We start from the raw sequence: 14,772 nt of genomic DNA on the forward strand, positions 1-14,772 counted from the left end.
AATCTTGGAGACCTGTTTGACTCAAAGCCATTTTTTTAAACTTAATGTTTCAAAAATTCAACTTCTAAAAAAAATAGCGTTTTAATAGAATTAGTGAAATAAGGAAAATCCCTTAAAAAGTTGCATGACAGTATGCACTGTAATTCAACAATGAATCTATTATTAAACAAAGAAGAATGTGTCCTAAAAAGATTTTCTGTGTCTGACACCAATAATGGGTGCTTGAGAAAATAAGTGTGACTTCCTAAATTAAGATTTCAAGTTTAAAATGTAGGATTGTCTTTTAAAAACAGACCGGTTCACTTCCCAAAGATGAAGGATACATGTATGTTGTGGCAGTGTGTGTGTGGCTGGGTGTGTGTATGTGTTTGTGTGAAGCAGGGGATAGAGGGTTAGGCGGTGGAATGAAAAAGAGTGAAAGAATTACTTTACCTTGATCATCTCTCAAAAATTACATGTTTTTCAAAGTTCACATGCTAAGGCAATGGGTGTGTGGGGGAGACCACACTGCTAAGACAGCTGTAGAATGAGATGATGTCTCTGCAGTGCTGTATTTAGTCCTTTCTAAAGAAGAAAGGTTTTCCCTCACAGTGCATTTATGTCAAAATTCTAAAACCTCTCACATGAGCCTATCATATCAACCCTGTCAAGTCTCACTTGCTAAAATGAGTGGGATTTGAAGACTTCTGAGTGTGCTATTACATTTTCCATTTATGCTCAGGGAATATGGCTGTATAAAAACAAGGCCAAGAGCTGTGGAGAGTTGGGGGAATTTGAGGAAGTGACAGCTCTAAATGAGCGAAATCAAATAGATGGATTGTTTCAGATGGTGGAGGACAGTAGTCTCCATCGAGGACAAGGCAAGCAGTTGAGGAGAAATATTTTATTACACGTTTTACTTTTATTGCCCTAATTAATTAAACTACTTGTTACATCAAATGTTAGAATTGAAGTAAAAGCAGCCAATATTCTTTGCTTCCAAACTCTATACAACTTAGAAGTTATCTATTTATTCTCATAGACATAACAATAAAAATATTTTTTTCATTTTATTTTTTTTAAGATAGAAAGATTTCCTTATTAATGTCTCCAACCGTATTTCTTTAGATAGAGGAGTTTTGAACTCAAATATGTACTTAGGAGAAAACATGTTGAGTTGCATTCTCCTGCAACTCACTACCAGTAATGTATTGCAAAGCAAAATAACTTGTAAGATGTGTGGGAGGGAAGGGAAGGAGGGAGGGAAGGAAGATAAAGAAAAGGAATTAAGTTGATCAAATGATCAAGTAAATTTCTTTTTAAGTGAGATATGGGGCTCCAGCTGGGATCCACCCAGCAACTTCTGTCTGGGGCTGATGCTTGGACCAACCGAGCTATCCTCAGTGCCTGGTTGATACGTGGACCAATTGAGCTACTAGCTGCAAGAGGAGAAGAGAGAGACAAGGGGAGAAGGGGAAGGGAAGAGAAACAGGCGGTTGCTTCTCCTTTGTGCCCTGACCAGAGATCAAACCCAGGATGCCACATGACAGGTAGACGCTCCAACCTTGAGTCAACCAGCCAGGACCTCTTTTATTCTTCTTCTTTTCTTTCTTTTTTTTTTTTTTAATTCTTGGAAACTATGAAGTCCTTGCAAGCACAGCTCATTTCTGCAGATTATTTTCCAAACATATACAAAATTGAACCAAAATGGACACTCCCTTAAGATCCTGATGAGGTGCAATATGAAAAGCTACGATTATGCAGTAGTAAATGTTCCATACTTCAGTTGCAATTCACTTCCTCTTCCTGTTCCCAAGAGTCAGTGGGATAAAAACGGTTTTCTGCTTTCTTTCTTCTCAGCATCTGGACAAACGCCATTCAGCACTTTGAGGAAGTCAGTTGTCTTTTCCTGCAGCCGTGTGTGCATACAGTCTTGGGAGCACTCGATGTGGTAGAGCAGGTAGTCCTGGAAGGCATGGATCAGGTTGATGGTGTTGTCTTGAGCACTGGAGTTGATGTGACCAAGGAACAGCGTGATGGTGATATGCAAATGTTGTCACCACACTGCTGTATCTTTCAGCTCCAGGGGAGGTTCCTTGTGGCTAAAGAGGACCCATGGGGCTGTGAAGCTGGCTCTGTGTCCTCCTTTGAACTCCTGCATGAACACCTTTCCAATGACCACATCGTCCTCATCCTTAAACACTGGGTTGAAAACTATCCGTGACTCTGTCCTATTTTAGACTCAACATACGTGGTCTCATCATCCCTTTAATGGATAAATGACCCATTCTCTCCTTCCTTGCCCTCTCCCTGGAACTGGATATATTTCACAAAGACAGAGGCAAAATAATTCCATTTCAACATGCCAGCCTGCTGCACAGTGCAACCCTTGCACGCAGGCAGATTTTCAAGGTCGTGTAGCAAAGAGACATCATATCCTGATACTGGATTTACCAAGAAACCCTAGTTCACTCTCTTTAGGGACTCATCAGCACCATGTGCCTGAAGTCTGCAACTAAAAATACTGACCATCACTTTTGTTTTGTCTCCATTAGGATTTGAAATATAATGGCAGACCCCATCAAAATCTGCCAATTTTACTTCTGCTTCTGGTTTGATTATGGAGGCTGAGTTCTGAAACCTAAGCGCCAGCGTCTCCTCCGTGATGCGGTTGTTCACCTCCAGGAGGATGTTGGCGGCAGATGGCCCGAGAAGCCTGAACACACATGCAAGCCACCGCTGCTGCCACCTCACCGGCAGGCCCAGTCTCACCCAGTTCCTGGCTCTAGCCCTCTTTTTCTCTTTTTTAGAACCCAGCAAGAAACAAAGAGGTTTCATGAAAAATTTAATATGTCTATTGATTTCTCAATTTCCAGAATATAAATTTAATATTTGTGTCCAATGTGAGAAAGCATAACCCTAAATATAACCTTGATTATATTTTAATTTTAACCAAAACTCTCTATACTAGAGGGTACTGGACAAGAGACAGACCAGATGTTTTTTAGCAGAGAAAGGAATGTTTTATTGATGGTAAAAAACTCACATGACTATCAACTTCTGTTTCTATAATTCTTAGTATTTTTCTTCCTATCACTACAAGTAACCATCTTTTGAATTTCCCAATAAGCTTAGATGTTTTTTCAAAATTTTAATTTGTTGAAGATGCTTCTTCTTAAAGAAAAACCAAATTTCTTTTTTTTTTCATTGATTGAGGCCAAATATTTTCTTCTAGTAGCCAGTAGAAGGAGCTGTTGGCATTTGATTTGGCATTATAACTCGACCTGGAAGTTCCTTCTTAATTAATTCAATGTTTGAAATCAAACCACCGTTTAAATGTAATGATATTAATATGCAAGAATCGACGTGTAAATGTGGAGATTTTCCATTCCCATTAAACATTCTACACAACCACAGATTTCTGGTTCTTCTGTGGGCCTCTTTTAGAGAGCTTATGTTATAGAAATGTTGGCTGCTATAAATTAAAACTGCTCAGAACTGAGTTCATGCACCTAGGCAATGATTCAACATTTCGAAGATGGGTTGTAAGTCAAGAAAGAAAGCAGTTCCTTCCTCCTGCTCCTAGGAAGAAAGAAAGAAAGAAAGAAAGAAAGAAAGAAAGAAAGAAAGAAAGAAAGAAAGAAAGAAAGTAAGAAAGAAAGAAAGAAAAAGGATAGCAAAAAATATATATATTTGATGAATAATAATACTTTACTTTTTCAAATAAAAATTATATACACTAGGTTTATAATAAATTGAAGTATCTTTAAGGAGAAAAATGTAGTTAAGATTTGGGTATATTTGATGCTATCCTTATAAAATACAACATGTTTATTTTTCTTATATTCCCTCCATTCAAATTCATTATATTAGCTGTGGGTTTTTAAGAACTTGTTTCATAGACTAGTATTTAAAAGGTACTTTTCCTCTTTGTAATTTAGTTTTAGTTAAAATGGATTACTATGGAATGATTTCCAAATGCCTAAGTATTATCAATAGATACTGATATCCAATGTGCACACCAACAGCAGTTGCAACAATCTGCGAATACCTGGACAGAGAGCGGCGGAAGTGATTACTGTGACAGTACCACTTCTCAAAGTTTCCCTGAAAATCCACTTATCTATTCTCTAGGTAAGAGGAAGGTTGAAGAAGGCTGCAACTAATCATTCTGATTCATCTGAAATTTTTCTCCTAAAATAAACATAAGAATAAACTATTACACATTTAAAACAAAAAATATTAAGGACATGAAATCTTATCAAACTTGAAATGGAAAGATATGTGACAAGATAAAAAAGAAAGCAGTGTTCTTTCTTGATATGCTATGACAAATGACTGTCAAACACACCATCCCATCATTGCCCATAAACTTCAGATTTTTTTAAGTTACATGGAAAGCATAATAGAAGTACAGAGGTACAGGATTGTGTTCTTGCATACATAACAAAATGCTGCTTTCTTGGGACAGCGTACCACAACACAATCTGCAAACTATATGCTAAACCAAAGTCACTCCCACGTTCACAAAACATCAAATGAAGCCTTTGGAAACGAGAACAAAACAAAACAGAAAAGATGTACTCTTTATCTGGATGTGAAAAGGTTGCGTGTTATTTCCAGGTAGTGTGTATGTCCTCAAACTGCTATGCTCTTCCATGTGTTGGTCTTCGTCTATCTTTTGTATCAATTTCTGGGCCTTTCAATCGACACTCCTTTTGCTGCTCTTTCTGAGAGGGGTTGTTAGAGGGACAAATAAACCATTCATGCAGGTGGAGCTGAAAGACAGGGAACAAAGGTGCTGTATTGTCTTTTTGAGTGGTTTAAGTAGCTGGACCAAAAAACCCACAGCACTATTAAACGTACAATTTTAGGTGAAATTTTGTTCCATGTGAAGCATTAATTTTAATAGAGACTTTATATATAAGCTCTCGTTTGAATAATAATGTAAAATTAAATTTAAATTGTAAATAACGTCCAGATACTAGTTGTTTCCTGGCTCAAATACTTTAGCACATATGGTGCTAGCATAAGCTTGTGCCTGTCTGCCTACTCTGGGTAATTTTGCATGCAAATAGTTTTAGTGCCTATGTTGAGGTGCTAAAACGTGTTTAGTACACTTGAAAATATTTGCATTGCAAAAGGAGAGTGAATCTCCTGAGGAAAATCAAATTGATATTTTGTATTAAGGAGACCACTCTGGGCACTGCCTGGCATTCTTCTATGGAGAATTCTGTTTATAGTTCAACTAGCATTTTTAATTGACCTTTAGAAAAGAAAGTCTGGCCACAGCTTTGCCAGATTTATTAACCATTGGACCATCTTCTGGCAGCATCCACCACATTAATCAGCAGGAGAGAGAGAGAGCGAAGGAAAGAATCTACTCGCCTTGGCTGGACTCTAGCTCTTCATGCCTCCGTTTCATGGATTGGTAGGATAAATATGTTAAGTATAATTAAAAGTTTCAGCTGGAATGTGCCTAACTAACCAGCCAACTAACTAACCAACTAACTCAGGAAAGGCTTTAGCACAGGGAAGCAGGAGTGGATGCTGGGTGTGAGGCCGCACACACGCTCCCATTTGCTCCTCTCCCATCTGCTGCATTTACGGGAACCAGTTTGTTAAGAGTCTGAATTGAATCCAAATAAAATGCACTTCTGATGCAAGCCCGATGACTGGTGCCATTCTATGCTGCATTATGTCAAATTAGAGTTCGTTTGGAAAAGAGGTTACGGAGACCTAACATAAATGTTGCATGCATAGAACACAAAGTGAATAAGAGTTCGGCACAGATTCAACATCCAATTTCTACAAACAAATTAGTCTCCCTGCTGATTTAGCCCTTATTCACCAAGACCAATGACAATATTAGAATTCCTAACAAAGTCATATATACAATTCAAGAGGTGTGTTAGTAAGAGGTTTGTGGAACTTTTCTTATAACCGTCCTTTCGATGTTTATAGAGAGTTTTTTTACATTGACTAATTCTGGCGTAGCATTTTCTTACAAAGTGAAAGTAAATTCAGTGTCAGTAGGATAAACAGATGATTCGAGGACTAGAAGAGAAATTCAAATTGTGGAACTTCTCTGCAGCCCCCTTCCCTGCAGAGAAACGCTGCCAGATGGAATTCTAATAACGCCCACTGTTGTGGAGTGGCTCTATCACTTTCAGCCCAGGCACCGTACAAGATATTGCCTAATATAGATGCTTATATTGGCTGATACTCTTTTGATCCAGATTTTCTCCTCATATTTTACTCTTCCACATTTAATATTTTATTCTTTCATCCCAACCACTTATCACTATGTGCAAGGTGCAGTATTTTGTGTCAACGAATAGCCATAGACAGGTAGTAGGCGAGAACCAAAAGGAACTCATTAAGAATACAAACCAGTAGGGAGGGGTTGACTTACTGTGTTAGTGGAACTCCTGTTTGCAATCCAGTTCCTTTGAAACAGTCTTAAAAAAAAAATAGCCTCTGTTGTCTGTGGGATCCTGGCACATCAATCAATCCATTAAGTAAGTAAATAAGGCAATAACTAAACAATAAATCATTTTGAATTTCACGCATGCACAAACCTTTTGATACATAAGTTACAAAAAAGGTTTAGATTTGGAGGATAGGGCCTCTGTTCAAATAATTTTGCATAGAAGATAAAGAGCTATTCTAAACTGTGGTGCATTGCTCATTCTGGTCTTGAAATCACGGGGCTTCTTAGCACCCCTTTGATGGTGGTGCATGTATGATGCATGGCATGGGAGTTGTTTGTGTGGGGGGTGGGGAAGGGCATGCTGTTAGGGGGGAAGCCTCCCACACATTTCTGCTATCACAGACGGTGGGCAAACAGCTGTCTCCACAGCTGAGGCCACTGGAACTGCTTGAGCTGCTCCAGTAACTCGAGAGCACACGGCTTGTCCCTGGATGGCACAGAGAACTGTGCCTGCAGCAAAGTACCCGAGCTTTCCTGGGGCTGAGCAGGCGGAGACTTTGCCACCAGACACAATAAGCATCTGAAATAGGGTCTCATGAATAATTCATCATTGGTGTCCTACGAAACAAAGAAATGATATGTTTGCTGGTAGATAACTGTGTTGTGGCATTTGTAAATCTTTCTAAATTTGGAGTTCATGTTTCGTGTTGGTAGAGAAATATGTCTTTTTTTTTCTCCTAAAACAAAAATTTGGGAGTTCAATGCAATAATCTTACAGTGAAAGTGATCCATGAAACATTGGATGGGTTATACTCATTTGGCTCATGATTTAAGAATTTTTAAAAATCTCATTCAGTGAAGAACGATGTTAAAATGGTTTTACGGCAATAAAATACAGCAGGATTCCCAGTTCTCAAGGAGGTGATTTTATTCCTTGGTAGGCAAGCAGCCCACGTTTGCTAACACAAGTTTCATTACTGTTGACTAGAAAACAGTGGTGCCTTCAGCATCACAGTCCAACGTCAGGAGGAACAATTCTTTACTTTTCACTAAAATATTAGCAAAAATGATACTTTGGTGCTTTGAGCCCTAAATTGTTTTAGTGACAGTTAAATACCCACTCATTTAACACTAGTTAAGTTGGCAATAAGATGACCCCCAGCTGAGTTGAGCCTCTATCCTATCTCTGCACAATTGTTCCGGACCTAAAACCAGTGATCTATAAAACCACTGGGTAGAGTTTATGTGTTTGCATAATGAATATTTCTAGTGTTGCATAAACTAGCTAGCTACTCAAACTTATCATAATTAGTATTTATAATTAGTATCTGTGTATTCATTTCATTTATTCTTTAATATCTGTGTACTCATTTCCCTGAAAAAAAAAAAAAAGAAATCGATTTAATAGTTCTTCATTATCTTTGAAATGACAACCTGGCAAAACAAATCATGGTGATGTTCTCTGTCATCTCTTCAATAATTATCTCAAATCTGTCTGCTATTATTCACTCAGGCTTTCTCCATAATGTTTTTTTTTTTTTTTTCAGTATCTCCTTATAGTCTCCCTGGCTTTCAGGTTGCCCAGGAATTATTGTGTATCCATAAACCTCACACAATCTGATATGTTTGGCAGGAAAAGTCTAAAAAGCAGGCACATTGATTTTGCTGAAAGAAAAAAAAAACAACAAGCAAAAACAAAATATGGATCTGCCAATTAGATTCTGGAATGAAAACGTAATTCCTTCCTGCTTTCAGGTGAGGGACTTGGCATTTGGGATGTGAATTGGTAGATAGTAAAGAAAAGTAGAGTAGTAGATGCTGTGTGAGATGTGTTTTAGGTCTTGTTTTTGTTATTCATCTCATTAAGCTCCAGTAACGTACCCAACAGTAGAGTCACAGCATACAGATATATGTAATGACTCCCCCTTTTTTTTTTTTTTTTTTACCTTGGCTGTGTAGGATTAAGACTGTAAATAAAATTACGGTGTTACATATATTATGTTTTACCTTTTGAAAAGATAATTAGATTTCCAGCAGAGATAATAACTAAATAAGTGGCAAGAATGACCTCGGGCCAGTGAGATAATCATTAGAAATAGAGGTGACTGGCCTTAAGATGAACAAACACAAACAAAGCCTAAAGGTCTGAGGCAGAGATTACTGTAACAGAAATTTCCCTCACTTCCCAGTTACTGCTTTGGTCCTCTCCACTATTTCCCTGTGTACTTTGTGTTACTGTAAGATAGCTGAAGTTGCTAACCTCTTCTCTCCTTGAGCCTGGAAGCTTTTTTAGGTTTAGTCAGCTACAGTATTTGAAGAGGTAGACTGCTATGACCTTCAGGAATATCACCACTTGGACTTCCAACATTTTGTTTCCAGTAGGCAAAAGACTCTCTCATGGGAATAACAAGTAAACCCATACCCCTAGCTTCATATATTATTCTATTTAAAAATCCAAGAACTAGGTCCTGGGTGGTTGGCTCAGTGGATAGAACATCAACCCGGCTTGCGGATGTCACAGGTTTGATCCTGGGTCAGGGCACACATGAGAAGCGACCATTGGCTTCTCTTGTCATCCTTCTCTCCCTACTTTATCTCTCTCTTTCCCTTTTGTAGCCAGTGGCTTGATTGGTTGGAGTGTCAGCCTCATGTACTGAGGATAGCTTGGCTGGTCTGGTCCAAGCATTGGCCCCAGATGGGGGTTGCTGTGTGGATCTTGGTCAGGGCGCATGCAGGGGTTTCTATCTCCTCTACTCTCACTTAAAAAATATCTGGCCCTGGCCAGTTGGCTCAGTAGTAGAGCGTTGGCCTGGCGTGTGAGAATCCCAGGCTCAATTCCCTGTCAGGGCACACAGGACAGGAGATTCTCCACACCTCTCCCTTCTATTTCTCTCTCTCTCTCTTCCCCTCCTGAAGCCATGGCTCGAATGGTTCCAGCAAAGTTGGTCCCAGGCACTGAGGATGGCCCCATGGCCTCACCTCAGGTGCTAAAATAGATGGTTGCTGAGCAACAGAGCAGGGGCCCAGAGGGGCAGACCATCCCCCGGTAGGAGGCTTGCCAGGTGGATCCCAGGCAGTTAGTTGGTCAGTTAGGACACATACGGGAGTCTGTTTCTGCCTCCCTGCCTCTCACTTTATAATTATAAGTAATAATAATAAAAATCCAAGAATGAAAAAAAAATGTAAATAAAAGGCATTTAAGGATTTAAGAATGTGTACTTTGATGATACAAATAGTAACTAGAGAGAAGAAACACCAGAAAGTCAATCAACAACTTATAAAATTGATTTAAGGTTAAAAAAAATCCTCCATGATCCTTATATCAGAGATATTTGGATTTCAATCCTGTCTCTGCTATATTTGTGTTACAAAGGACATTTCAGCTACCCACATGTATTTCCTCACTTATAAAATGAGGACAAAAACACATAACTAATAGATTTTTTTAAAAATTAGAACTGGAGACCTAACATAAGTAAAGCAGACACAGTAGTTTGTAACCCTCTAAACATCTTTGAATCACCTGGAGAGTTTGAAAACCTACCAATGCCCTCTTCTACCTCTGTCCAATTAAAACAGAACCTCTGGGAACCACGCTTCACAGTATAGTTGTAAAGCTCCCTCTGCAGTTCCAGTGTGCAGCCAGTGATTGGAACAACGGAGGGAAAAGCCCGAATTGAAGGAATACTCAGTAAATATTACCTAATTCTCCTGTTCGTGTGATATGCCTATGCCTAATCTGGACACAGGTTTTTTTTTTTTATTACTCAACAGAATCCTCAAGGCCAGTTGATCCATATTCAGGCTTTTGGGAGTAAAGAGAAATCACAGTGTTCATGGTAAGGCTGGGATCTCAGTATTCATTTTCTATTGCTGAGGTTGTCCTCCTGGCATGGCTTTTCGGTGAGGAAGTGCGGTCTCAGATGCGGCTAAGTTTTATCTGTCCTTTACTGCTTTCTTTTCTTCACAGGGTATTGTGGCAACGAGGATATGAATGGTGATTGAAACAAAGCAGTATGCCCTCAAAGACTGTGCTCATCTGCTTGGCCTGGCAGAATTTACTCGTAGAAACTTTGGAGCAGGAAGACTGAATCTTCGCGGTGCTTCCGGGTGGAGGCCACAGGCGCATGTCATTTGGCTCCTGATACCTGGTATCGTAATGCTGCTCCCTCACACGTGGCACTTCCTGCGTGATTGATATGGAAAATCTGAGCAATTTACCACAACATAGTGATGGGCCATCATACAGGTGCATTTAATTTTTAATTACTCTTAAAATGCCTTTAATAATTAGTAGCAATAACCACTAATTGGCATGTAAGGCATTCTTGCACCAGCAGGCAAACTGTAGGTTTACTTCTGCACACCCACACCCAATCAACTGAAAACTGCTTCAAAGCTTATCTTATAATTACTGTGCTTAATGCCGTTTGCATTGTTTGGAAGCTTTTGTAATTAATTGATTTTTTTTAACCTCTGAACCTGTACATGGAACAGTAAAGATTAGTCCTTTGCTCAGTAACATCTTATTTACATTGAATTGTTTAGACATACATAAAGGGAAAAATAATGGGTTTTGTTTTTACCTGCCAAGTGTATTTCCTCTGTTTATACATTGGATAGCTCCCACTAAGAATTTAAAATTGTTCTGGCTACCCACTTGTCTTTCTTGTTTTCCTCAGTGCTGTCACACTGTGTCACCTTTCTACCCTCCATGTTATTATTTATTTGGACTTCTTTTTTGGTCCTTTTTGCTCAACCCCTGCACCTCCCCTCCCCCAGCCCCCCTCCTCCTGCCCACCAACAGCTGTCACCCTGCGCTCTCTCTCTGAGTTTGTCTCTATTTTTCACTTACTGATTTTTACAAATATTTCTGGGTAAAGCACATTTAATTTGAGAATACCTCTATTCAAGTATAGGCCAATGTATGATAATTAAATTTGCATAGTTGTAGCTTGAGAGTCAACAATGGACACATATTTGTGCCAGTAATTGTGCCTTTGTTCAGAAAGTAGCAGTTACAGTTAACCGTTAAAAAATCATGAAATAAACTGAGATTATTGGTATGCTAAACCAATTTTAGAAATAAGTGATTGATCTGCCAATGTTTTCATAGCAGTAAATGGCAAATAAAATTTTATGATAAGAGAGGCAAGAGATAAAACTTGATTTTATAATTATAAGCCATTATGTGTTGGTTATGAACTGATACTAAATGAAGATGTGGATAGAAATATTCCTTCTTTTATTTATTCACTCATATATTGAATCATTATAGGAACTATGTTGTGCCTAGAAGTGTGCTAGACAATGGGCCTAGGAAAAAAAATAAAACATTATGGGAAAGTATGGTGTTGAAACTCAGAAAAAAAATATCAGTTTGAAAATTTGGGTTCTATAACTAAAAAACTGGAAAACTTTCAGAAATATATTTGCTCTCTCAGGACCTCATTTTTGTCATCTGAAAAGTAGAAACAGTGATACTTATCTTGAAGGCTCATTGTGAAGATTAAATAAAACATAATATGATAATATGTGAAGCACTTTGCACTTTTCTGTTAGGCAGTCTTTACTTACGTATGTATGTATGCTATAATTCTAGTTAGACCAAAGAACTCAAGTCCATTGAGTGAGAAAGATATCTCTATGACCTATAGGACCTTTTGATTGCAGTCAACAGAAACAATTTCTGGCTGCCTAAGCAGGAGAAACAATTATTGGAGAGCTACTGGAACAGTCACAGGATCAACTAGAAGGCTAGAAGATTAGGCTTAAATTGGAGGTAGAACTGGTATATTTAAGGTGGTCTTAACTTCTCAAATCTTGGAGAGTAACCAAATTTATTCTAAATTTTCCCATGTTCTTTCATCTTTGTTCTTAAGATTCAAAATCTTAAGAGAAGGGAAGAGAGGGAGACAGAGAATGAAGCTAACAGAGCTTGAGTTAGCCATGTGCCTATCCCTTAGGAGGAGGGTTTGGGGAAAATTAAGTTATAGGGGCACTGAGACTTTATACCCCTGGGAGAAGTAACCCCCAGTGGAACCTGGAAAGCTACTACAAAAAAAGTGATGGATGATCAGCAGCCCAAAATCAATGCACATTTTGTAACAGAATCTGATCAGTGTTGTAAGTAGGATTGGCTTCACGGACATGTGATTTGTGCAATCACAGAGGGCTCTATGCTTAGCAGACCTCACATTTTGTTTAATGCTCCATGCCACCATATTTATATAGATCAACTGAACAGAATGAGAGTCCAGAAACAAATCTTCACTTATATCCTCAATTAATCCATGATGAAGGAGGCAAGGATATACAACAGGGTAAAGATAGTCTCTTCAATTAGTGATTTTAGGAAAACTAGATGGATATGCAAACAAATGAAATTGGACTACTTTTTTACACCATCTACAAAAAGAAACTCAAAATGGATTAAAGATTTATAAGTACAATCAGAAATCATAGCACTAGAAAAAAACCTAGGCAGTAAACTCTTTGGCATCCTTTGGTCTTAGCATTATCTTTTTAGATATGTCTCCCCAGGCAAAAGCAACAGAAGCAAAAATAAACAGGTGGGACTACAGCAATCTAAGAAGTTTTTGCACAGGGACGAAAACCATCAACAAACAAAAAGATAACCTACCAAAAGGGAGAAGATATTTGCAAATGATACATAGGATGGGGGGGTTAATATCCATAATAAATAAGCACCTCATACAATTTAACACACACACACAAAATCCAACTGAAAAATGAGAAGAGGACCTGAATAAACAGTTCCAAAGGTAACATACAGGTAGTCAACAGATACAAAAAGAAACGTAACATCACTAACCACCAGGGAAATGTAAACCAAAACCACAATGAGATATCACCTCATACTTGTCAGAATAGCTATCATAAAAAAATCAACAAATAAGAAATGCTAGCAAGGATGTGGAGCAAAAGAAACCCTTAGGCACTGTTGGTGGGAAAGCAGACCAGTGCAGCCACTGTGGGAAGCAGAATGGAGACTCCTCAAAAATTTAAAAATAAATCTACCATATGACCAAGCAGTTTCATTTCTAATAGTTCTTTGAAAAAAATAAAAACACTAATTTGAAAAGATACCTGCATCCCTATGTTCATTGCAGCTTTATTTACAATAGGCAAGATATGGAAGCAACCTAAATATCCATTGATACAGGTGAGTGTATAAAGAATATAATGTATATATATATGTATATGTATACACACACACACGCATTCACACACATATATGCACAATGGAAATTTTTTTTAGCAATAAAAGAGAATAAAATCTTGATTTTGCCATTTGCAACAACATGGATGGATCTAGAGGGTATTATGTTAAATGAAATAAGTCAGAGAAAAACAAACACTATGATTTCACTTATTAGTCAAACCAAAAAATTACAAAACAAATGAGTAAAGAAAACAAAACAGAAACAGATTTGTAGATTATACAGAAAAAGCTCATGGTTGCAGAAGGGGAAGGTGGTAGGGGAATGAGGGGTGGTAAAATTTAAAAGAAAGATAACAATTAAATGTGAAAGATAAAAACTAAAGAGGTAAAGCTTGAAGGAAAATGGGAGACTATGTTCATGACCTTAAAATATGCAAACATTCTTAAGGGTTTCAGAAATGACTAACCATAAAGGGAAATACTAATAAATTGGGTTATAGTACATGAAACTTAAGAACCTTCATTCATTAGAAGATATATCATTAAGAGAAAAAAAGAATGGGAAAAGAGATCTGTACCACATATATCTAACAAAGAACTCATATCTACTATGTACAAGGCACTTCTACTATGGTGTTATGTTGAGTTGTGTAATTGAAACCTGTATAGTTTGGCAAACCATATCAAACCAATAAATTAAAAAAAATTAAATACAAAATCAGGCAAGAGGTCTTATAGGCCCTTCTCAAAAGAGGATACCCACATAGCCAATAAGTATATGACAAGTTGTTTAATCTTATAAACCACCAGGGAAATTAAACAAATAGTGGTAAATCTAAAAAATTATTATTACAGAACACAACTGTGTTATACTCTGCCTGGCAGTACAAAGCAGCAGAGGAGACTAGCATGAGCTCTGGGAAGAATCCCACCAGAGTCAAATAAACCAGTGTGCTTCCAGGCCACTAGAAACATGTCGTTTAACTATCTATCACCTTTGACTTCCTTCCAACTAGTTTCCTCCCAAAGTCAAAGGAAGCAAGAGTTGTCCCTGGTATGGCCTCTATATCTTCTTGGCATCAAACTCATATGTGAATGGCGGGGCTTTTAAGGACGATGGTGGAGAGAATAAGCAGAGCAGTTTAGCTCTGCTTTCCGTATGTTATTTTAGAAT

The 14,772-nt window shown here is 38.0% G+C and overlaps 1 pseudogene; it reads right to left on the reverse strand.

Annotated features, from left to right (window-relative positions):
- Positions 1-1,798: 1,798 nt before the first annotated feature.
- Positions 1,799-2,817, reverse strand: LOC136391384 (actin-related protein 2/3 complex subunit 2 pseudogene; annotated as a pseudogene).
- Positions 2,818-14,772: the final 11,955 nt, after the last annotated feature.

Source organism: Saccopteryx leptura, chromosome 2 (assembly GCF_036850995.1).
Source record: "Saccopteryx leptura isolate mSacLep1 chromosome 2, mSacLep1_pri_phased_curated, whole genome shotgun sequence".
NCBI classification, from domain to species: Eukaryota; Metazoa; Chordata; class Mammalia; order Chiroptera; family Emballonuridae; genus Saccopteryx; species Saccopteryx leptura.